The sequence below is a fragment of the Monodon monoceros genome, unplaced genomic scaffold, assembly GCF_005190385.1.
Source record: "Monodon monoceros isolate NGI ecotype Baffin Bay Population unplaced genomic scaffold, NGI_Narwhal_1 Super_Scaffold_18, whole genome shotgun sequence".
NCBI classification, from domain to species: domain Eukaryota; kingdom Metazoa; phylum Chordata; class Mammalia; order Artiodactyla; family Monodontidae; genus Monodon; species Monodon monoceros.
In genome coordinates, this window is record NW_021703774.1 from 99,010,734 (window position 1) to 99,034,261 (window position 23,528).

Consider the following 23,528-nt stretch of genomic DNA (forward strand, 5'->3'; position numbering starts at 1 on the left):
GGGAGGGAGGGAGACGCAAGAGGGAAGAGATATGGGAACATGTGTATATGTATAACTGATTCACTTTGTTATAAAGCAGAAACTAACACACCATTGTAAAGCAATTATACTCCAATAAAGATGTTAAAAAAAAAAGTATAAGATTATTAATATCATTAACCTACCGCCAAAGACTAAGTTGTGATTTCATTATTTGTTTCACAAGCCAGGTAGACAATAAAATGCCCAGCAAAGATGCAAAGCATTAAATTATATGGCAATCAATGAAATAATAAAAATCATATATCTGCAAAAAACAAACAAACAAACTAGTGTAGGGACTTCCCTGGCAGTCCAGTGGTTAGGACTTCACCTTCCAATGCAGGGGGTGTGGGTTCGATCCCTGGTTGGGCAGCTAAGATCCCACATGCCTCAGGGCCAAAAAATCAAAACATAAACAACAGAAGCAATATTGTAACAAATTCAATAAAGACTTTAAAAATGGTCCACATCCAGAAAAAAAAAAAAAATCCAACAAACTAGCTTAAAAAGAGACACCTGGAAGAACGGAAAGACGGCCAGTATGTCTGGAACTGAAAGAGGTATATATAGAAAGAAAATTCTGTGTCCTGGAAAAATCACATGATGATTTAGTCATATGGAATAGTTCCACTTCCTTAAAATAAACTTGTTTTATAGGCTTTAACACAGAAAACTCAGTGATGTTTTAACAGTAGATTTCTACTTTAAATATTCTGCTAAATTTCTGGACAAACATACAGAAAGCTCAGGTATTTCAGACATTCAATTTCAGTTCATTCATAAAACTGAAAATATGTATTAGAGAGGATAGAAAAGCCTGGAAGGGTATTTTAGGGCCTGCCGATGAGTCCCCAGTTCCCCATTTTAGGACGGAGGCTCTCATTTCCTCAGATGCTGGGAGTGGTGGCTGCTCAGGACTCACAACTGAGACTCCCAGGCATTGCTCTCCTCTGAAGAGAGCTGTCCCTCCCCAAGGCTGTACCCCTCCCAGGGGGCTGCTCACATCCAGTGACTAGCTGGTAGAGGTACCAAGGCCTGGCCCCTGGCCTCAGATTGAGACAACTCAGAAGGAAGGGCTGTCCCAGCCTCACTACCCCAGGATAGGCTGAGGGCTCTGTTACAAATGCATCACAGTTCAACCTCCCCCTCTGCCCAGTCCCTCCCACTTTCTCACACTATTTTGAGAGCACTCTCCAATAAACTACCTGTAGACAAATCTCTGTCCTAGAATCTATTTCCTGTATTAGAAATACAGATATATGCTGCATCGGTTTCCTAGGGCTGCTGTAACAGATGACCACAAACAGGGTTGCTTAAAACAGCAGAAATTTATTCTCCCTCAGTTCTGGAGGCCGGAACTCCAAAATCTAAGTCAACAGAGCCACACTCCCTCCAAAGGTGTTTGGACGCAGCCCTCAGGAAATCCATTTGCAACGGGACTGGTGTGATGGCAGCCCTTTCTTTATAAATGTCCCCAACCCGGGAGGCAGGACAGGAGCCCCAGCCACTGGCAGCGGGTGTCTTTACGAGAGGGGCCTCTGCTCCCCTCTAGGCTTCCCTGTCTCTACTTTGGCTGAGCCCCCAAGCACCGGCCAAGGCCCAATTGGATCAGTTCCCAGCCCTTGTTAATCACTTTACTGCCACGCAACTGTCAGTCCAAAGCCCCTTCCACCCTGGACAGGGGTTCAGTCCGGTTCTTCTGGCTCTGCTGGACAAAGGTGCCGCCATGCAGTCCCCAGAGGCAGGTGGCTGATATGGCTTCTTTTTCACACTGGAATGTGACTTCCCTTTCCAACTAGAGACCACACAGGATGGAAAATGCGAGCAGGGCAGCCCTTCTAGGATGAAAACGCATCAGCCTTTACTAGCAAGAGCAGCTGGAGGCCCTGCCTTCTAGTCCTACCTGTATAAAACCCCTGACCTCCTTCACCCGCTATCACTCAGCCTGTTTCTCCTTTATCTGCCCCCAGATAAATTCAAGGTCATACCTTGAGACAAGGTTCATTTCTCTGGACATGTCTGGTCCCCACGAACAGCCTCCCAGGGCTTGTCGTTCTTGTGGCTTGTGTGGCAGAGAAAGACAGACATGTCAGGATTTTGAGACAAAAATAAAAAGAAACTAACACCGGGCAGGAAGTCAGTAACCATCGTTAAAGATATGCACTCCTCTGGGGGCACCTCCCAGGAGAGCTGGCAGGAAGACTTGGCCTCAAGATCCTGGGGGCAGCGGGCAGTGAAGGGCTCCTGAAGGCGTGACAGGGACACAGCCCTCGACGACAGTAACACTAGAGCCACGGGCACTCCTGTTGTGGGCGGTGGGGGGGGGGGCTCAGGACCATCCCACACAGCTCTCCTTGCCGCGGCCCAGGGTGCCCTGTCTGTTTGCCTCCCTGCCGACAGGGCTGCTCGGCCAGAGGGCCCTGGCGTGTGTTTTTCTATTTCCAATCTCACTGCAAGGTCAACTTTCCTGGCTAATATCTAGCACTCTGTTAGGAGCATCATGTTTCCTGAAGCACTTTGTTCCCAGGGCCAAGTCAGTGTTGAGGGAAAATTGTGTTTTTCCAGCCATACCTCGGGGGGCTGCTCTGGGGCTGGGGGCTGGTGGTTCCTTTCTCTCTTCCAGACGTTCTGACGTCCTGCTGGGAGCTTAGAGATCTGCCCGAAGCTTCTAATCACGGCTGCCTCTTTGTTCTTCAGGCCGTGACCTTTATTACATCATCTCAACCCCACCCCCCCAACTCCTTGAATCCCCCATTCTTTTTCCCCTTTCTTGGTTGGAGTAAGGGTTTTACTCTCAGGGGCCCAATCCTGTCGCTCTTGTGTGTGACTAATTCCCTCCCCTCCCCCTCGGCTCCCGGCAAAGAGGAAGGGGCCTGTTTGCCCGACTAGGGGGTCTGCGTCCCTTGTTGGCAATCAAAGCACAGACACATTCCTGCGGGTGATTTCCTGCCCTGAAAACCAGCCCTGGAGGACAAGCATCCTCTGTTCCCTCACGGCCATCAGCCCCTGGGACCAGGACTTCTGTGAGAGGGGATTTATGATATAGAAAGTGGTAAGTTGCCCTTCCAACTTGCCAGCGTCTAGTGTGAAAGCAAGTTGTATTGTTGTTGGGACAGCATGACTCCCCGGAGAAGAAACAGTGTCCCCAGGAGCCTGATGGCCGCCTGCAGCCAAGGGTGTACGAAGGTGACACAGCCTAGGACGGAGGCCTTGTTATCCTCAAAGCACCCCACAGACCCCCACGGGTCAGCTTTGGCTGTCTGATTTCTGAAGTTAAAAAGCACATAATTATGGTATTGTTTGACTGCCAAGAATTCTGGGTTAATCTCAGTTTTATTTTGACTGCTACCTAAAATAGCCTGTCCCTGAGGACAGCAGCAAAGGCCAGGAGGCCAAAAACAAAAAGGCAGCCCTGATATCCAAGCAGGCCCTCGTTTGGAGTCCCAAAGCAGGGTGCAGAGTTTTGGGGAGGCTCACGAGTGCATGGGATCAGGCACTTGGAGCTGGGGTCCTCCCCCACCCCTGCCCCCTTACAGAGGTCTTTCTTTTGACACTGGCCTAGGCCTGCCCTCTGCCTCACTGGACTGGCCTGAGCCTGTGGGAACAGCAGTGATGGCCAGTCCCCACCATGCTCTGTCCCCAGGCACATTCAGGGTCGTCTCTGAGATAGTTTGGAGTTCTGCTTCTGTGACCCGGGGAAACAGGGCGAATGATAGTAACAGCCGACATTACAGAAGTGCTCACACCCATCGTACTTCCTTCGGTCCTCACCAGGAGTCCTCGTGGTCAGTACTTTTGCTATCTTCTATCCTGCCCAGAGCGGCACAGCTGGTAGGTGGTGGAGACAGAATTTGAAGCCAAGGAATCCTGGCTGCAGGGGTTACCCCTTCCCTGCTTCACCACACGGCTTCTCAGGAGAAGAGTGGTCACAGATCCAAAGGCTCAGAAAGAACAGCTCCCACTGGAATCTGTGGGAGAGATGCATTCAGTTCATTAGTGAAGAGCGGCCCTGGTGAGTGACGTGCCTCCTTCTTGGCGCGCATACAGAACCTTCCTTAGTATTCTCCATCATACTCAGATCAACAAACATTTACTGAGTGTCCCACTCTGTTCCCAAGGTCTCTGGGCCACCAGGCAGTGGGTCTCTATGAAAAGTTCAATGTCATTAAAGGGAGAGTCACAATACAAGGCCATGTGTGCTCTTATGGAGGAATGCTTCCTGTGTGCAGTCAAGGAGGGCTTCCCAGGGGAGGGGGCATTCAGGTTAGATCGGAAACGGCGCTGAGATTTTTCTGGGTAGACAAAGTGAAGATGGACTTTCTAGGCAGAGGGAACAACACGGGCAGGCCACTGCTGTATTCCACCAGACTCAAGAGGTTCCTGAGGATTCTGAGCCACTGGCCCTGGGTTCCAGTTTGCAGGGCACAGCAGGAACTAAGTAACCATCCCCCATCCCCGTCACTGCTGGCTCACACTGTGCTGACTTCAGAGGAGCCTTCCCTGCCCTTCCTTCCTGCCCCACCTAAATGCCTCTGAAATGTTTCCAGCCTGAGGCAGCCCTGAACATCTAAGGCATCCAGAGCTGCCAGTCCAGCCACTTGCGGTGGCCGCTATCTGTGCACCGCTCCCAGGGGTGAGCATGGTTTCAGCCAGCAGCGCCCAGGGAGCTGGCTCAGGCTCTTTGTAGCCACCTAGCACCCTGATGCACCCCCAGTACTCCCAGCAGGCGTGCACCTCAAGAGCACAGGGAAAGGCACAGAGCACTGCGGGTTCCAGCGGGCTTCTTCCTTCTTTTCTCCGCCTCCCAAGCAAGAAAGAGGTAACAAGAAAGCTAAAGGACCAGGCTTCCAGGACCAGTGTGTGTGGTATGGGTGGGTGTGTGTTCCATTTGCTCCTCAGAATGTCCTCATCTTTTCTACCTTTTGTTGCTGTTGTTCATTTAACTAAAATAGAAGATTCTGAGTTCCTTTAATTGGAAAAGATACAAAAGCAGGCAGCAGTCATGTTCTTCACCCGCAGAGCTGCAAGAGCAGGGAGCAGCCCGTCAGCGCCCCCCTGACTGGTTCTCTACTACGTGCTGTGGCCCGGGGAGGGGACTGGCTGTGTGAAGTCACTGCCATCCAGGGGAGGCGGGGATGGTTGAAAGGGGCTCATTATGGATAACAGAAGACACTCCTCTTACACCTATCACTCAGAAATTCCAAGGGTTTTTTTTTTTTTTAAGAGCTCTGTGCCAGGAACTGGGGATGAAGACCAAATATATATTTTTTTTTCTTTTTTTAAGATTAGAAAGAGGTAGTGCTCTTTATTTTTTTTTCTAATATTTTTTTAAACAGAGTCACAGATTGATTGATTTTTGACTGCGTTGGGTCTTTGTTGCTGTGCATGGGCTTTCTCTAGTTGTGGCGAGCGGGGGCTACTCTTCGTTGCAGCGCGCGGGCTTCTCATTGCGGTGGCTTCTCTTGTTGTGGAGCACAGGCTCTAGGCAGGCGGGCTTCAGTAGTTGCGGCACGTGGGCTTCAGTAGCTGTGGCTCGCGGGCTCTAGAGCGCAGGCTCAGTAGTTGTGACGCACAGGCTTAGTTGCTCTGCGGCATGTGGGATCTTCCCAGACCAGGGATCGAACCCATGTCCCCTGCGTTGGCAGGTGGATTCTTAACCACTGCGCCACCAGGGAAGTCCCTATATTTCTTATTGTGTCACAATATAGCAGGAGATCTTTTCCCGGAGGACAAGGGCTCATGGATCAAGAAAGATGTAGCTTTTATACATAAACTGGCCGTCACAGCGCCTGGCACTTAGTAGGCCTGCAAAACCAGTAATAGCCGTTATCATTATTATGTGTTCAGGGAATGAATGAATCATTTGAAGGGTGGAGTATGTGGCAGAGGACATTGGTAAATGACAGGGAAAAGGTAGTGTGGTAGGCGGCCTCCAAGTAGCTCCCAGTGACCCCCACCTCCTGGTATTCACGTCTTTGTGTAGCCCTCACCTGCACTGTTCCACAGTTGATCTGTGTTGACCAGTAGAATACAGCTGTGCTGAGAGCAGTGTTATGGAGAGGCCCACCTGGTGAAGAAGTGAGGCCTCCAGCCAACAGCCCATAAGAAACTAAAGAATCTTGTCATCAGCTACATGAGTGAGCTTGGAAGCAGATCCTCTTTACATGACTGTAGCTCCAGCCAGCAACTTAACTGTAAGCTGAGGATAGACCCTGGTCCAGCACCACCCAGCTAAGCCCCTCTCAAATTCTGACCTCCAGAAACCATATGAAATGTTCACTGTTTTAAGTGCAGTGTTTTCGGGTGATTTGTCACACAGTGATAGCTAGCTAATACAGGTGGTGTAGTAGAAGATGTTGGTGCCCCTTTGCCTACTTCAGAGCTTACCAGTAGCTTTAGACAGTTCCCTTAAACGCTATATCAGTTAGCTTTTGCTACATAAAAAACCACCCCAAATTCAGTGGTTTAAAGAAATGACCATTTAGTTTGTGATTACAAGCTCAGCAATTTAGGCTAGGCTCACCTGAGTTGCCCTTCTGGGCTGGACTGGGTGAGGCTCACACGTGTCTCTGGTCAGCTGGTCAGCTGGCTGGGGGTTTGTTGATCTGGGGGTGCTCAATTGGATGACTCCTCTCTGCTCCACGTGGCCTCTCACCCTTCAGCAGCCTGGCCTGGCCTTATTCACATGGTGGCAGCAGTTCTAAGAGTATAAGAGCAGATGCTGTAAGGTCTCCTGAGGCCCAGGCCAAGACCTCCTATAACCTTACAACCTCTGCTTTCTACTCCCCAAAAAGCCAGTCCAGATTCAAGGGATAAAGAAATAGATTCCACCTCCTGATGGAAAGAACTGTGCAGTATTGTGGCCACTTTCATGTTCTGTGCAGCCCATCTGCAGTTTGCTAGCTCAGGCACCTCCAATCTCCCTGCCTCAATGCATTCTCTGGTCATGAGAGTGGGTTCATCTCTCATATGAAGCAAACCAGAAGGGCTGAGGAGTCAATGCCCTCAGGTCAGTCAACGAGGAAGGGAGCTGATGAACAAATTCCCCAGCTTCCTAGCCCTTGATCAGATAACGCTAACGTGCATCTACACAGTCTCTCCGAGGGACCCAGGGAAATTGGACCAAGTTTCCCACAGTGGCCACCAGCTCATAAAGCACCCTTATAGGCATTCCTCCCTTCCCTGCCTCTCACATCCCCACTGCCCTACCTTGCTCTGAAGATCACCTCTCTCAGGGGATCTTGTACAACTTGCACCCAAATCCTATGTAAGTGTCTATCTACATCAGGTAGGCAGAAGTTAGATCACCCCTGATCTTATAGGCCAAGCTAATGAGTTGGAATTTATTCTGTAAGTGATTGGGCTTCTGAGAGTTTTAAGCAGGAGAAATCTGTATCTTAGAAACAAAATTAATGGCAGTGTAGGAACTCATATCCAGTTCCAGGAACTTCCAGGCCAGTGTTCTTAGGTCAACTTTACACTGTTTCAGGCTTTGCATGTAAGAATATGCAGGTCTTTTTTCCAAAAAATTCATTGATTTTTGAATAGATAATAAATACACATGGTGCAAAATTAGAAAAGCACGAAAGGTCAGATCTATTTTTATAAGCATTTTCACTGCCAAAGGAGCAGTTAAACAGCCATTGTTCCCAGAGTGTTTTCAACCACAGTAGAGCTTGGTTCCTTCAGAGGCTGCTCCTGGCCTGCCTCGTGCCCTTCCCGCTCCAGCAGCCTGGCCGGGGCTCTTGTGGCATCCACTGCTTGCAGGCCTCTCTGCAGGAGATGAAACACTTGTCCTCCAGCTGGAGAAAAATTTTGACATTCTTGGTCCAGGGAAACTTGGTGGTGTTGGCAGATGTCAACATCCTCGGCAGATGCCATCTTTGCTCCCTGTCACCACAAATAATTGCAAGTTGGCTGAGCGCTACTCAAATGCATTAAGGTTTGTGGCTTGTTCTGACAGAAATCTAAAAAGTGCATAGTGAAGGCCAAGCCTGCAGCTTTTATCTGTCAGCTGGGGAGAGGAAGAGATAATGGTTCATAACACCTCAGGTCTTTACATTTCTCCCCAAGAGCTGCCATCTGTCCCTAATGTGAGAGAAGGAGTGCTCTGGGGTTAATTGCCCTGGATCAGCTAAACCATCTGCATTTATTTAAATCAAGTCCATAAATAGTTTTGGAGTGTCTCCTGTGGGCCAGCCTGGAGCTCAACTCTCTAGGGTGTTCAAGTAATCGTGAGCCACCAGCTCAGGCTCTCAAGGAGGCAGACTGGTGAGGTGGCAGGTCTGGTAGCTTTTGGAACAAGGCAGGCCTGCTGAGAACCCCAGCCCTACCACCGGCCAGCTGGGAGATTTGGGACAATTTAGTTGATCTCCCCAGAACCTTTGTTTCCTTACCTTTAAAATGGCCCCATTTATTGCACAGGGGCAGGTGAAAATCCCAAAGACAGTGCTTTGTTTCCCTCGCTTTTTCCTTGAGGAACTTACAAACTAGTCAGAGAAAGAAAACACACAAGTGAAAAGTAAAGAAAGCATCTCTAAGAGATCATCAACAGTTCAAAATAAAACAAAGAAGGAAGAGAAAACAACAGAAGAAAAAAGAGAAGATATACACAGGGATGATGAATTGCCAAAGTATTCGTCTGCTAAGGCTGTAATAACAAAGTACCTCAGACTGGGTGGCTTAAACAGCAGAAATTTATTTTCCTCACAGTTCTGGAGGCTGGAAGTTCAAGAACAGGATGTCAGCAGGGTTGATTTCTTCTGAGGTCTATCTCCTTGCTTTATAGATAGCCATCTTCTCCCTGTGTCTTCACATGGCCTTTCTTCTGTACACGTCTGTGTCCTAATATCCTCTTCTTATAAAAACACCAGCCACATTAGTTTAGCATCCACCCATATAACTCATTTTACCTTAATTACCTCTTTAAAGGTCCTATCTCCAAATACAGTCACATTCTGAAGTACTGGAGGGTAAGACTTCAACATCTGAATTTTGGGGGTAAACAGTTCAGCCCATAACAGGTAACATAATGTTTGCTCTAGATGTTGAGCAAGGGAGCAAAGCAGGGAGGGAAAACAAAAAGGTACTTCTGGTTTATAATCTTATTAGGTCTTAACTCAACATGGAATTGCAGTGCCTGGTGCATAGTAAGCATGCAATAGACATTTGTTCAGCAAATGTTCAAATAAATGAATAAATACCTTATACAGTTTTTGTCACTGGACTTTATGAAAGATGTACGCGGGCCTCTCACTGTTGTGGCCTCTCCCGTTGCGGAGCACAGGCTCCGGACGTGCAGGCTCAGCGGCCATGGCTCACGGGCCCATCCGCTCCACGGCATGTGGGATCTTCCCGGACCGGGGCACGAACCCATGTCCCCTGCATCGGCAGGCGGAGGCTCAACAACTGCGCCACCAGGGAAGCCCAAGAACACCTTTTGATCTGTAAAGGCACAAGTCAAAAATGGGTGTGACAGTTTATGAAGCTATGAAAATCATGGATAGCAGTATTATAATCTTTAAATCTTCACCAAATATTGTGTTGTTAGGAGTCGATAGAGGATAACCTTTGAACTCAATGAAGTTTCAGAACATATGCAGAGAGAGAGAGAAGGCAAGAAAGAAAGAAGGTCCTATTTGTGATCAGTGCCCTTAGAGAGTTTCTTATCCTTTAAGACACTAGAGAATGAAAATATCACTAAGGAAGCTAGGGATTCAATGAGTTCTTGGGAGGCTGATTTCAGCGCAAGTTACTTCAGATTCCTTTGGGATTTTGACTTCTATGCTGGAGACAGACCACCGGCAGTGTGGATCACGGATCTAGACAAATGTCACATTTTCTGTGGTTTGATGTTCCTTCAGGGAACTTTTAATAAGCACCCACTATGCACCAGGCAGTGTTCTAGGGAGCAAAGACACTGCAGTCAAGAAGATGGTGTTCCAACCCTCAAGGAATCCCACCCTAGAGAGAAGCAGATATGTGAAGAGAGAAATTGTGGTTTATTGAGGTAACTTCCCTAACAAAAGTACAGTTTAAGTGCTTTATAACCTCAAAATTCTTGTGACAGTAACTAAATGGACAGGCTGTGCATTACAGGGACTTGACAATATTTGATAATTAAATGAATGGATAAAAAAAATACCTGGTAGAAGATACTAAGAGAACGGACTTAATGCCATATGTCCTTTGGGTTACTAGCATGAAACTTACCTATTTACTTTGGAAATTAAAAAGAAGTTGAATGTATAAAAGTTATTTGTCTTTCTCATTTTTTAACCGCCCCCTTCCCTACCTGCATTTTAGAACTTGCTAAGAACTCAGAAAATGTTTTTGGGTGGATAGATGAAAAGCTGGATGAATAAATGGGTAAAAGAATGACTGTTTTACCTCCAGAACTGGGCAGATTTTCCCAATAGAAATTTGTTCATCTTTGAAGGCTCACTATATCCATCAAGAAACCATTTCTGAGGTCTCTTTGTGTCGAAGTCCTGGAAACTGTCTTGATTCAAAAAGAAAGAAAATAACATTTCAGTTTCTGGAACCATTGCTTGTGAGTTTTAAAATCTGCATTAAATTCTATAGTGTGGGAAGATCTATAGAATGGCAAATGGCAGGCCAAAGGTTGTATTGACTAAATATTGATTTCAGCAGCACACACAGAAGGAAACCTCACGGCAGTGATTCCTCACTCTTTCCCTAATTGGAACGAGTTCATTTCAATCTGCGTGTTGCAGAGGAAGGCCATCTCTCTGAAGAGGCTCAACATAATTCCTAGGCCCTGGCATTCTTGCTGACATCACCAGGAATTTGGTGATTGGAGGGCAGAAGTCCAGGAAAGCATGTTGGGCCAGGACATCATTAAATGACTTTTCCTTATGAGAACCTTAGTCTTAGTTCAATATTCATGAGAAAATAGTCCTGTGGCTTCATCAAATTGCTTCTCTCCCCATCTCCCTTTCCCCACCCTGACGCCCCATCCTCTCTCCACGAAGGTGAGACCCTGGAGTTGTCCAATACAGTAGCCAGTAGCCACATGTGACTATTTAAATTTAACTTAATTGCAATTAAATAACATTTAAAATGCAATTTCTCAGTCATACTAGGCACGTATCAAAAATTCTCAAAAGCCACATGTGTCTAGTGACTACCATAATGGACAATGCAGAGAACATTTCCATCACTACAGAAAGTTCTATTGAACTGCACTGCCCTAGAGGAAAAGGAGAATGAAGAGCTGAGGAGGAAGGTGGTAATTTTTTAGAAAACACCAATAACATGTAGACCAGCCACACAGGAGAAGGAACATTCTAGCAGGACGTTGCCACGAGACGTGCAACAAGAGGATAAAGGGTATAAAGTGGGGGAGAGGGTAAAAGCTCTGGGATCAGAACCCAGGTTTCACCCTGGTTCTACCACCCACCAAGTGTGTAGCCGGGAGCAAGTTATGTGAACTCTCTGAGCCTCAGCCTCTTCATCAAGGAAATGGTAGTAATAGTTCTTACGCCATAGGGTTGATGTAAGAATTCCTGAGACAGTTAGTATCAAGTACATAGCCTATGGCCTGACATATGGAAAAAGCTCGACAATGGTAAGACAGATGGGAGTTCGTTGAGGCACAGGAAGCAAGAAGGAGACTTAAAGAAGGAAAAGACAAGACATAGAGATAAGACAGCCAGCCTAGGAAGAAGAAATGTCTACAGGGTTACAAAGTGGACCTAAGTGGCTAGCACAGTTACAGTGGCTGGAGGGCAGACAGCAATAGGACAGAGCACCAGAAGGCAGCTGGGCCTCTAGACACCTGAGGGGCACAGAGGAAGATCCTCTTGGCCTCAGGATTACAGAGCTGAGCCAGGTGGTGGCAAAAATCACCTGTGATTGGTAGTCGTCCTGCCCATCTGGGGCAGCAGGAACTGCACTGCTAATTGGAGCTTAGCTGTACTCATGTTTATGCCACTGATAGTGTTCAAGAGACCCAGAGAGGTGTGGAACAGACGTGGCTTTCCGGGGACAGGCGGAGTGAGCCAGGGCTGGGCCTGGAGAGGCCAGAGGTCAAGGTGATGCAGGGTATTAGGGTAAATGGAAGGGGATGACGTTTATTCAGTACCTGCCACAGTGTTCACTCGCCTGTCCAATTGCACCCTACAGAAGTTCTGAGATGGGCACCCCCATTTTGTGGAAAAAGAAAATGGGGCTCAGCTGGGTGAAGGAACTTGCCCAGGTCACACAGCGGGTAAAGGACAGATTTAGGATCCTGTGGCGTCAAATTGCAAAGCCTATGCAAATCTGCTGTGGAAGATTTTAAACTCTGAGGAAGGCAAAGCAGTAGAGATGCACAGAGAGCATTTGAAAAGCGTTGGCGATACATTTATTCATTACCACACAAGTCCAATGCCATGTCAATGCTGTGGGACCCCAAACATGAATACGACAGGTTCCTCCCTGTCTCCAAGGTACCGGCATAACAGTGAGGGAGACAAGCCAAGAGCAAAATAAGGACAACTAAAGGTAAAGTGCTCAAACCCATTCATTCAAGAAATACTCTTTTTGGGCTTCCCTGGTGGCGCAGTGGTTGAGAGTCCGCCTGCTGATGTAGGGGACACGGGTTCGTGCCCCGGTCCGGGAAGATCCCACATGCTGTGGAGCGGCTGGGCCCGTGAGCCATGGCCACTGAGCCTGCGCATCCAGAGCCTGTGCTCCGCAATGGGAGAGGCCACAACAGTGAGAGGCCCGCGTACCGCCAAAAAAAAAAAAGAAATACTCTTTTAATTGAGTACCTACTACGTGCCAGGCACTGTGCTAGGCTCTGGGGGTACTATGGTGTGCCGTGGAAAAGTGTTTAGAAAAACGGTGGCATTCTCCCCTTCCCATTATCCAAGTCCCTTTGCAGTGTGACTTTTCGCCTCCTCCCTTTAGAGGTTGTGTCTATTTCTCCACTTCTGAATCTGGGCTGGGCTTGTGACTTGCCTTGACCAATAGAAAGTGGCAGAAGTGACACTGTACCTTTTCCAAATCTTTCCAGAGGCCTTGTGCTCTTGAAACCCTAGAGCTGCCATGCAGACACGCCCTGCCTAGGCTGCTGAATAATGAGAGACACAGGCCCGTTCACTTTCATTGTCCTAGCGGATGGCCAGCCACCCTGCCAGACAGAGGAGGGAGACCATTTCAGGCCCATCAGCCTCAGCTAACCCAAGAACTGATGCCAGGTGCATGAGCAAGCCTGGCTGGATCAGCAGAGCCTGGTCCAGGTCAGCAGGACTCCGATGACCCATAGACACTTGAGGAATAATAAATGAGCACTTTTGTTTTAAAAGCCACTAAGTTTTCATTTGGTTTGTTTTATACCAAAAACTGACTGATACATGAGCAAAGCAGATACCTGTTCTCAAGAAGCTTATGGTCCAATGGACCATAAACTTTAATCACAAAATCCTACAGATATATGTCAAGGGAAAGGAATCATTAAGCCAGCCTCCCACGATGGTCCCCAGTGACTCCTGCCTCCTGGTATTCAGACCATGTGTAGTCTCCTCCCACACCGTGCCAGGGTTGGTCTGCTTGGCCAATAGCATATGGCAGAAAGTCTGATGTGTCCCTTCTAAGATTAGGTTACAAAAGACTGCAGCTACTGTTTTGGGTTCCTTCTCTCTCTTTCTGATCATTGATTCTGGGAGAAGCCAGCTTCCACATGCTACGGACACTCAGGCACCCCACGGAGAGGCCATGCCAACAGCCTGATAGGCACTGAGGTCTACCAAGTGCCAAGTGAGTAAGCTGTTGGGGGGATCCTCCAGCTCCAATGGCTGGAGCCCAGGCTGACCGCTTGGATGTAACCTCTTGAGAGACCCTGACCCAGAACCATCTGGCTAAGCTGCTCCCAGATTCCTGACACAAAGAGACTGTGAGATAACAAATGTTTGCCGTTTTAAGCTGGTAGGTTTTGGGGGTAATTTGTTACACAGCGACAGATAGCAAAAGGAGTTAACTAGACAAAGCAGATGGAGGAGGTGGAATGTTCCAGACAGAGGGAATAGCATGACCCAAGGTCCTACGGTAAGAGCATATATAGCACATTTGAGAAACTGAAGGAGGACCATGTGGCAGGAGTTCAGAGAGCAAGCGTGACACTGCATGAAACTGAAAGGTCAGTGGAGACCAGAGCCGTAAGGTGTGGCCTAGTGAGTCTTACTAAGAAGTTTTCTTTTGGGACAATAAGAAACTAGATTATTAGGGGACCAGGCCTTGGGGCCCCAGGAAGTCCAGGTCCTTCGACTCGTGAGGTGAAGAGGGTAGCAGCACAGTGAAAAGAATACCGTCCTTCTTTGGCCTTAATCGTGAATTGTAACTATTAGAATTGGGGAAAACCCTTTAGAAACCAAGTCAGGCATCCTCAGTAGGGGCTGCACTTCATCTCCCGTGAGGTTCATCCAGGTACCCTGGGGGTCAGTGGTGTGCTGGGGCTGGGGTGGGCAGCAGAGGAGGGCGGGAGTAAAGAAAGAGTGTGGAAAAGGGAGAAAAATGGCAGGAAGGAGGAGCCAGAAAGGAGAAGGCAGAGAGGGAAGGCCAGTGTCAGGGGAGGTGAGAGAGGGACAAGGTGCCACAGAGAAGCGTAGGGAGTCTGCGAAACGGTCACTTAAAGAGAGTTAGAGGGCTTCCCTGGTGGCGCAGTGGTTGAGAGTCCACCTGCCGATGCAGGGGACACGGGTTCGTGCCCCGGTCCGGGAAGATCCCACATGCCGTGGAGCGGCTGGGCCCGTGAGCCATGGCCGCTGAGCCTGCGTGTCCACAGCCTGTGCTCCGCAACGGGAGAGGCCACAACAGTGAGAGGCCCGCGTACCAAAAAAAAAAGAGAGTTACGAACATAGAGCGGGTGTAGGAGGCTCTTGGAGACACTGGTGTTCAGAAACCTGAAAAACTCAGCCATGAAGCAGTGTGTGTTAAGAGTTCAAGGAGTGGAACGGTCACTTCAATGGAAAATAAACAGATGGAGAGGAAAGGGAGGTAAGTGGGATTAGGGGAGCAGCTAACCCTGGGCTGGAACACAGTCACGGTTCAGGAATTTGAATTCACAGCCGTCACTCAGGGCTGCACTTTGGGGAATGGTTCTCAGCCTTACCAGCCATCCTTTAGGGAAGAGTGATGAGATTTGCAGCTGAGGGGTTGGGCAGAGCTCGGTGGGTTCTTCAGGCTCTGCACTGAGTTCTCGGATTAGCCCTGCTAGGATAAGTTCTCTCCAAATTAGTGATGCTGGGGTTTTAATCCTCCCCACTCAGAAGTACCCTTCAAGGGGCAAAGGAAGAGGTGGCAAAAACCTGAACCATGAGGGGAAGGCTTCTCCAGCCCCAGCTGTGCCAGGCACAGCATAGCTATGCTTGCCCGGCTTCCAGGATGGCCCTTCCAGCAGGTGCAAGACACACAAGGGAAGAATCCACCTCTTGGCCACCCTCTCTTGGGTTTCAACATCTCACTCGTCCATACCCTGTCCCACCAGGAACGGATTTGTACTGTTTTGAAAATACTGGGGCTCCTGGACTCACTTCATTCCCTTGTGGATTTGGTCAAGCTGGCCTAACCTTTTTTTTTGTCTCGTGAAAAGGAATCTGAAGATATGTGTTCCCTAAAACAGCTTTGCAGAAGGAAAGCAAAGCAAACACAGCACTGAGCAGATCTATTTATTTTGTGACTTAATTATGGAAAGATAACATATTTTTTTCCTGTTTTCAAAAGTATATATTTGAGATAGAGATGTGAAAGAATTACATGCTGTTCCATCAAGGAAATAGATTCCACCGAGATAACGGTATAGAAGCAAAACTCCAGTTCTTACAGAGAAAGGTTACATTGATCAGATAAAGAATTTTTTCCCACCAATCTAAAGTTGTAAATGATAAATAGAATTTTTTTTTAAAAAACACAACAGCTTTTCCATCTAAATTACGCGCAGGCTCAGTGGCCATGGCTCACGGGCCCAGCCGCTCCACGGCATGTGGGATCTTCCCATACCAGGGTACGAACCTGCGTCCCCTGAATCGGCAGCAGACTCTCAACCACTGCGCCACCAGGGAAGCCCTAAATTGCCTTCTTTTTTCTCTTTCCATCTCTAGTCCAGGAGATATTCCCCTCCTTCCTCCTTGCTGTTCTGTGTGGGAACTGAGAAGAGGGCTGCCTGCTGAGCCCTCACCAGGGCCAGTCCTCATCCAACGCCAGTGGTTGAAGACATCCCTGTACAGGGTCCCCTACACAGAGGCAGAGGGCTCTCTGTTCTGGGAACCTCTGCAAACACCTGCACAGACCACAGCTGTGCTCCACTGAAGCGCAAGGGACCCGTTTTAAGACAAAGTGTGTGTCACAGTGTCGGTGCTGGCTCAAAACCACTTCCCGGTTAGGCAGATTCATTGGCCTCTGTTTCCCTTGAAGGTGCTTTGAACAGACCACAGACTGGGAGGATCAGAAGGAAGGGAAAAGAGACGTGGCCGTAAATCAGTGTAGTCTCTCCAACTCTTGGGGTCAGAAAGCCGGTCCTGCTGAAAGGACAAGGGAAACATCCTCACCTCGGGGAAGGCCTGGTGTTACCTCATGCGCCTCACAGTCAGGGGCCCTCAGGAAGCCCGTGACAGTGCTTGTCCCTTCCTTCTCCCTGGCTTCGAACCAGAAGCTTTTGGAAGGAGAAAGCTCTGACTTCATCCGGGCTCCCCTGCCCTCCCTTGTCTAAACACAGGGAGTTCTTTTTTCAGGTGATTGTGACTCTTCTCCTAGTGATTCTTTTCATTGCCTTCTTCCAATGTGCAATCAGTTCTCCTGATACAACTTGTGTGACCCCTGTTTTAATAAGCTTAGAAGCTGATCCCGCACAAGCATCAACAGAAAGCATCTGGGTATTCTAATCACGGCCAGCTCTCGCTGAGAAACAGAACAGCCTGCCAGCCTCCTCCTGCTGTGTGCTGGGCACAGCCCTGGGAGGGGCTAAGGCAGCCCCAGGACCCCATGGTGCTTTGGAAAGAAAGAAGTAATTCCAGCTAGTTCAGGCGTTTAGTGGATTATTGCAATGATCTTTTCATGTGGCTTTCAACATGGTTTGTGAATAGGGTCAGTTATATGAGGGACTTTATGTTGGTGACATTGCAAAGATAGAAGGGGGAACTGAAACCGGTTTCTGTCAGTCAGAAGTTTCATTCGACCAGCACAATTTCAGAATTCACAACAAGTATTTTTTTTTTTTTCGAAGCTCTTTACATCTTCTGAGGGTAACGGATGCTGAGGAGAAAAGTTGTGAGCTAAAAACATGGAGATGAAAAAGATCATGACAACTTGCCCAGGACCCACTGTTGGTTGGATCTGGGAAAGGGCTATGTGAAGTGGTGAGTGTTACGGGAGCACCAGGCACAGCCAGGTCTTGGAAGTAAAGTTAGGATGGTTTTTGGATTCAGCCTACTGCCTGTTCTTTGACACACAGAGGGTTCACTTTCACATTAGCCCCATCCACCAGAGCCCAGATGCAGTGTGTCTGGGGTTTTAATTGTTTTGTAAGCCTCTGGGTGAGGCTGTGAGAAGTGGTGAGAAGTGGCCTGGGGACAGAGTTGAGAAGTCTGCTCATTACTGAACGTCATGGTTCAGGGAGCAGTTCTTATCCTTTTCTCCATTCAAGTTCTACACAAGTGAGCAGTAAAAGGGAGCTGCTTATCTCCTTCCTTTATTTTAGCAGCCCCTGAAGTTCCGTTTCCTTCTTGAAACCTCTGACTCAATGGCTGGAGGAATGCTTCTCCACCCCATCCTGTCTACACAGGCCACTTTCGTGACTCCCCTTCACTCGTCACCTTGCAAAGCATGCTCAGTTCATTGCTTCTACACACTACCATTTCCTTCTTTGTTTATTTTACATATGTTGGTCACCTGTTGCTTAGGTAAGATTTAAATCTGGCTCTGTTGGTATGGTCAGTCTTTGATTATTCCCAGAAGTATATTATAGCCATTTAAGCATGCGATATTATTATTTTTTCTTTTCAATTATAACATTTGGCTAATCATTAAAGCACGTGGTGGTGGTCACCTGTCAGTCTCAGGTTTGAATGATCTGGGCTCGGGAACTATCATTATTACTATCATCACCATTTTAAAGCATGATCACTTATTCTGGATTATGTATATCTACTACATTTGAGTAATTGTTATTGTTTTTATTACTGAATAATTTTTATTGTTTTCTTATTGCTTTTTATTACTGAGGTAACTCACAGAACATAGATATTTTATAAGATAGAAAAGCACCCTTTTGGTGTATATGCTTTTAGTGTATTTTTCAATGTATATAGATTTATTTTCTTCTCAACAATAATGGTATACCGTGGTTTGTTTTAGAGTCTGTCATTTCACTTAGTAAGAGATCATGAATATAGTTCCATATCACAATTCTTTTATAACAGAGATTTTAATGACTGTGTAGTATTCTGTTATATAGATTTCATGTAACCAATCTCCTATTATTGGACATTTACTTTTAAAACATTTATATAAGTATTTACTATGTGCCAGGCACTGCTTTAAGCTCTGTATAGATATTAACTCGTTTAACTCTCATAATAACCCTATGATGTAAGTACTGTTATTATCCCCATTTTGTAGGTAAAGAACCTGAGATTAAATAACTTGTCCAAGGTCATACGACTTTGTAAGTGGTAGAGCCAAATTCAAACTCAGACTGTTTTGCTCCTAATCACAACATTTTCCTCGCCTCCCTCTACTTCTACTGAAAGGTAAAGGCCTTCTTTACCTGGGAGAAAGGCTCGATCTACATAAGACAGCTCTGGAGAAAAAAAGGAACTGCTGTACTGTGAGTCACTGTTACTTAGAATTCTGTCGTCAGCTGTTGAGACAATAGGCAAAGAGGCATCTGGGTGGCATGGGCAGTGTGAGCTCAGCCGCCCCGGCAGGCAATCCCAGGAGAGGCTGCAGGCCCAGGTCCAACCACCCCGAGGCCTGGGTCACTCACCCTCTGGCAGAACCACGGAAGGCAGCCCCAGCCTTGCCTGTGCTACCTTAACTTCCTCACACCAAACCGAGAAGTCTGTAGGAGCTGCCGCATCTGACCAAAGCCAACCTGGGAGGAGGGAGACAGGCAAGGTAGGAAGCAGCCTGGCTGTCTGCTGCTTTGCCCCACAGTGCCGGCAATGCTGAGCCAGTGAAGCTGTGGCCCGGGCGGCAGGGTGGTGCTGATCTAGCCTAGGAAGTGACTACTTCCGGGGCAGCATCTGGAGCTTAGGAGAATCCCCTGACTAACCTGCAGAGGCTCCGGGATGGTTGTTTCCTGGGTGATTCTGGATCCTTATTGGTCATTGCCTCGAGACTGGGCTTTGGATTTGGCTCCCTTTTTTCCTATCCTCTCCCTTCCGGTAATGATAATCTAATGTCATCACTAGCAATGATAATCGTTCTGTTTTACTTATTTAATTCTAACTTATTTAGTTCTCACAACAGCACTGTGAGATAGAACAATAGTTAACAATAATTATCCTAATTTTAGGGATGAAGAAAAGGAGCCACAGAGAGGTTAGGTAACCTGACACAGGTGAAAGGGTGTCAGGTGTGGGGAACACCACAGAAATGTGACCTCGACCTGAACCTGCACCCCAAAACAGGCCACCACGCTCTGGGCCTCAGGAAGCAGCTGTGGCTAGAAGGGGAACACTAGCTGAGCCATCTTGCGCCCCTTAATCCCATCCCCTGTGGGAAAAGAAGCAATAGGGATTTGATGAGGAGGAGTGTTAACGGCTGGAGGGGGTTAGAAGTTGTGTTTTATATAAGCACCTTAGGCAGTCGTGTGCAGGAGCTCAGAGGAGATTTATGTGAAACAACCTTCATGCGTCTCTCCCTGGGAGGTCTATCAGTTTGCCTTTATTCCTTCTGTTACAAAAGAACCTGGAAAACACACACACCACATCCAACGTCAGTGTCAGAGGATGTATTGGTCTGGAGAGGCATGGTTATCACTGGAGTCCTAGCAACTCCCCCTCTAAATGCTCAAGATCAGGATGTTTAGATACTGCACAGTTCACAAGGTCCTCTGGCACACACGAACCCTACACTTTGGGTTCCCTCCTGAGTTAAGGCTCCACCTTCTTCTCCTAGCTGTAGCAGCAACCCTGGGTGGAGCTGGAACCAACTTACCAATTTAGGAAGTTCGTTGGCTTAATTTGACAACAATCTAAAGAATACAGGAAAGAATCTTTAAGTGGAATTAGGTGAGACTGGCAAAAACTGGCTTTCCTGTCACTAAATGATTATTGGGGTATGTCTACTGTATTTTGGAGTTTGTTTGTTTTTTTTTAAAGAAAGGATGCATTGTTTTTTCTGCCGAAGTCCTTGAAGATAGCTCCCCAAAATAGAAATGCCGTGTTCACTAGGCTTTAAAAAATACAAAGAATTGCTGCTATCCTAGTCAGAGCCACAGTGATGTTATCCCTGGATTAATGAGGTAACCCCCTCTGCAGTCTATTCTTCCCACTATGAGCAGACCAAGCACTTAAAAGGGCAATAGGTCAGGTCACTGTCCTGCATAAGAGCCTGCAGTGACTCTCCATCACGCCCAGATAGGGTCCCAAGCCCTCCCAGGGCGTCTCTGTGGAGAGGCAGCACTGCACAGGGCCTACGCGTCCCACAGCCAGTGCACATCCTAGCTCTGTCCCCTCAGGAGCTGTGTGACTTTGGCTAAAGTGTCTACTTCTCTATGTCTGTGTCCTCATCTGTGAAAAGAGGGTGATAGAACTGACCTCATGGACACCTGGCATACGGCACTCATTGGCCGCCGGCTGTTTTTATTGTTCCTTTTGACCTCACCCTTCTCCATTCTCCCCAGCCTCCAGCTGAGTACGCTCCGGTCACACTAACCTTCCTGTTCCTCGAATTTGCCAGACTCACGCCTGCATTTGGACCTTTGCCCCAGGGTGCCCGGAACTGTCTGCCCACCCTCATCCCCGCACCCTTACCCAGGCCTGTGAGATGTTGGTTCCTTCTCATTTGGGGGTTTCAACTCAAGACACCTCCTCAGAGAGGGCTTCCCTGACCGCCCAGGCGAAATTAGCCCCAGTCACTCTAGCTCACTGCTGTCCTGTGGAGATTTCTATGATGATGCAAATGTTCTGTAGCTATACCACTAGCTGCTAGCCATAGGGGGCTCTTCAGGACCTGAAATGTGGCTAGGGTGAACTGAAGAACTGAATATTTGATTTTATTCAATTTCAATCAAGTTGGACTTAAATGTAAATAACTGTGTGTAGCTAATGGCTGCCGTGCTGGACAGCACAGCTCTAGCCCTTACCTGACTTCGTGATGTTCCACGCACTCACCTCTCCCTGAACTTATCTCGCTGACCTGTTGTCTGCTGTTCATGGTCTGTCTCCCCAGCTAAAGCATGCGCTCGGTGGAAGTGGGGTCTTTCCTGCGTTGTTCACCACTGTGTCCCCCATCAGCCGTGCCTAAGAAAAGTGTCTGGTTCTTTGTTGGGGCTCATGAAGAGAATGAATGAATGGGCATATAAAAGTACTTTGTAAACCATAATGCACTATATAAATGTACTGTATATTATCATTATATGCATATGTAATAGGAAAGCCTGGGTAGGTGTTCCACTTTTAGAAAAATTCCTCGCATGAGTGCACACACACGCAAACACACACACACAAAGCTGATCTTTAAAAAGTGAATAATTTTTAAAAATGATAGTTTTTGGGCTTCCCTGGTGGCGCAGTGGTTGAGGGTCCGCCTGCCAATGCAGGGGACACGGGTTCGTGCCCCGGTCCGGGAAGATCCCACATGCCGCGGAGCGGCTGGGCCCGTGAGCCATGGCCGCTGAGCCTGCGCGTCCGGAGCCTGTGCACCACGACGGGGGAGGCCACAACAGTGAGAGGCCCGCGTACCGCAAAAAAAAAAAAAATGATAGTTTTCTTATTTTATGAATGTATTCTTTATCTCTCCAAATAAGATCCCTCACCACAGAGAGCAGGATGCTTCACGGGTCTCTGGGCCTGTTTGCCTTCTTCCCAGAGACCACAGCTCTGGGCTTGACCGGGATTAGCCCTAAAGCCTCTGAAGTGCACGGGTAGCTGCCACTCTGACTGTAATGAAAACATGAGTATTCCCAAGGGTATTGCAGAATTCTTGAAATTAAAAACAAGGTGGGAGCAGGCCCTCTCCTTCCTGTGGGAGTAGCTAAAGCAGAAGCGCTGAAATACGATGCCCGGGGCTCCTAGGAGGGGTGGGAGCTATTCGGTTCCATGCCACTGGCCAGTGTGTGGTTTCCAAAGAGGACCTGGGCTGTTATCTGACCTCCGTCTTAATGAAGTGTCGTGGCCCACGGCTGCCTCTGAGGGAGCGCTGGGACTGGAGCAGTAGAGACAAATCAGGGACAGGGCACATCATTTTTCCACCAGGCAGGACCTGGGCCTCAGCCAAGTGACTCCACAGACTTCTGCAGGAGCTGGTGGCCACGGTACCCACTTCCATTGCTCAAAGCCAGGAGCCAGGTCCGAGAACCAGATCAGCTTGCTGTGCACAGCTGGCCATGTACCTCCCCTGACCCTGGGCCTGAGCTGATAAGTTGAGGGCACAGAGAAGAGACAGTCTGCAGCTGTTTTTCAGATTTTTCTAGCCCATGTGCTTGGATTTCTGGTCAACGTTCTCCCTCCCTACATAAAATCTGCCCCATCCTCCCACCCCCCTGTACACACCACTACATCTAGACACATACTTTCTTCCTATAACATCAAACAGGATTCTCAGACCGTGTAAAGGAAGTATTAGCAGGGGTGCGGCTTCAGGAAGGCATCTGTTGCAGTGGTGTGGATGTGTTGGGAGTGGGATGTGTACAAGGGCATGTGTGTTGGCCCCAAGACTTTCCACCGTGACGATGTCTCCTCTCAGGTTCAGGTGGGAGGGGTCAATGTCTTTAGGAAGGTGAGGTTTCTTTTGTGGACAAAGCGGTGTGTCCACTGCTCACCCCACCCCAAACCATAGGTTCACGCCTGGCCTGGGTTTTTCACCCAGCCCCTTCCCTGGGCCAGGTCCCACCCTGCCCCCGAGAGTGACTCAAGTGCTCTCAGAGGAGAAGATGGCAATGGGGCAGGTATCAGGTGGATGACTGGTGTCTGGCTCAGGGACACAGGAAGTGGTTCTTCTGCTTCAGGCACCCACTGCCTGATTGGTGAGTCACCAGAAGAATGTTGGGCCCCAGGGCAGCCCTCTGTGTCCCTGTCCTTCAGGGCCTGTAGACACAGGAAATAGAGACAAATTCATCTTTGGAAAGAGGCCCTGGGGACAGGCCCACAAAGTGGACATGAGGGGGGCAAAAAAGGCCACCAGTGTCAAATAGGTTCCCCCCCCGCCGTGGTCCTGCCCAACCCATACTCCACACCATGCTACTCAGTCTGTACCGAGTCTTTTTTGTCTCAATGGCTTTATATTATTTTGCTTTTTATAAATGTTTGTTCATTTTGTTTTCTCTTTTTCAAAATACTATA

General features: G+C 48.1%; 1 protein-coding gene and 1 long non-coding RNA gene across 3 annotated transcripts in view; one reads left to right on the plus strand and one right to left on the minus strand.

Moving 5' to 3' along the window:
• Nucleotides 1–2,110, minus strand: part of LOC114899104 — a 9,242-nt gene extending 7,132 nt beyond the window's left edge. Inside the window, exon 1 of the long non-coding RNA XR_003794510.1 lies at nucleotides 2,010–2,110. This is a non-coding gene — a long non-coding RNA (uncharacterized LOC114899104). The remainder of the gene's footprint in view (nucleotides 1–2,009) is intronic.
• A 2,607-nt stretch (nucleotides 2,111–4,717) lies between these two features.
• Nucleotides 4,718–23,528, plus strand: part of BCAR3 (BCAR3 adaptor protein, NSP family member) — a 153,156-nt gene continuing 134,345 nt past the window's right edge. The window contains exon 1 of one of the 2 annotated variants that reach the window (XM_029229526.1): nucleotides 4,718–4,840. The gene's annotated coding sequence lies outside the window, so the exon portion shown is untranslated. Of the gene's footprint in view, nucleotides 4,841–17,358; nucleotides 17,379–23,528 lie in introns of those variants that run through there. The other variant, XM_029229527.1, reaches the window with a different exon arrangement.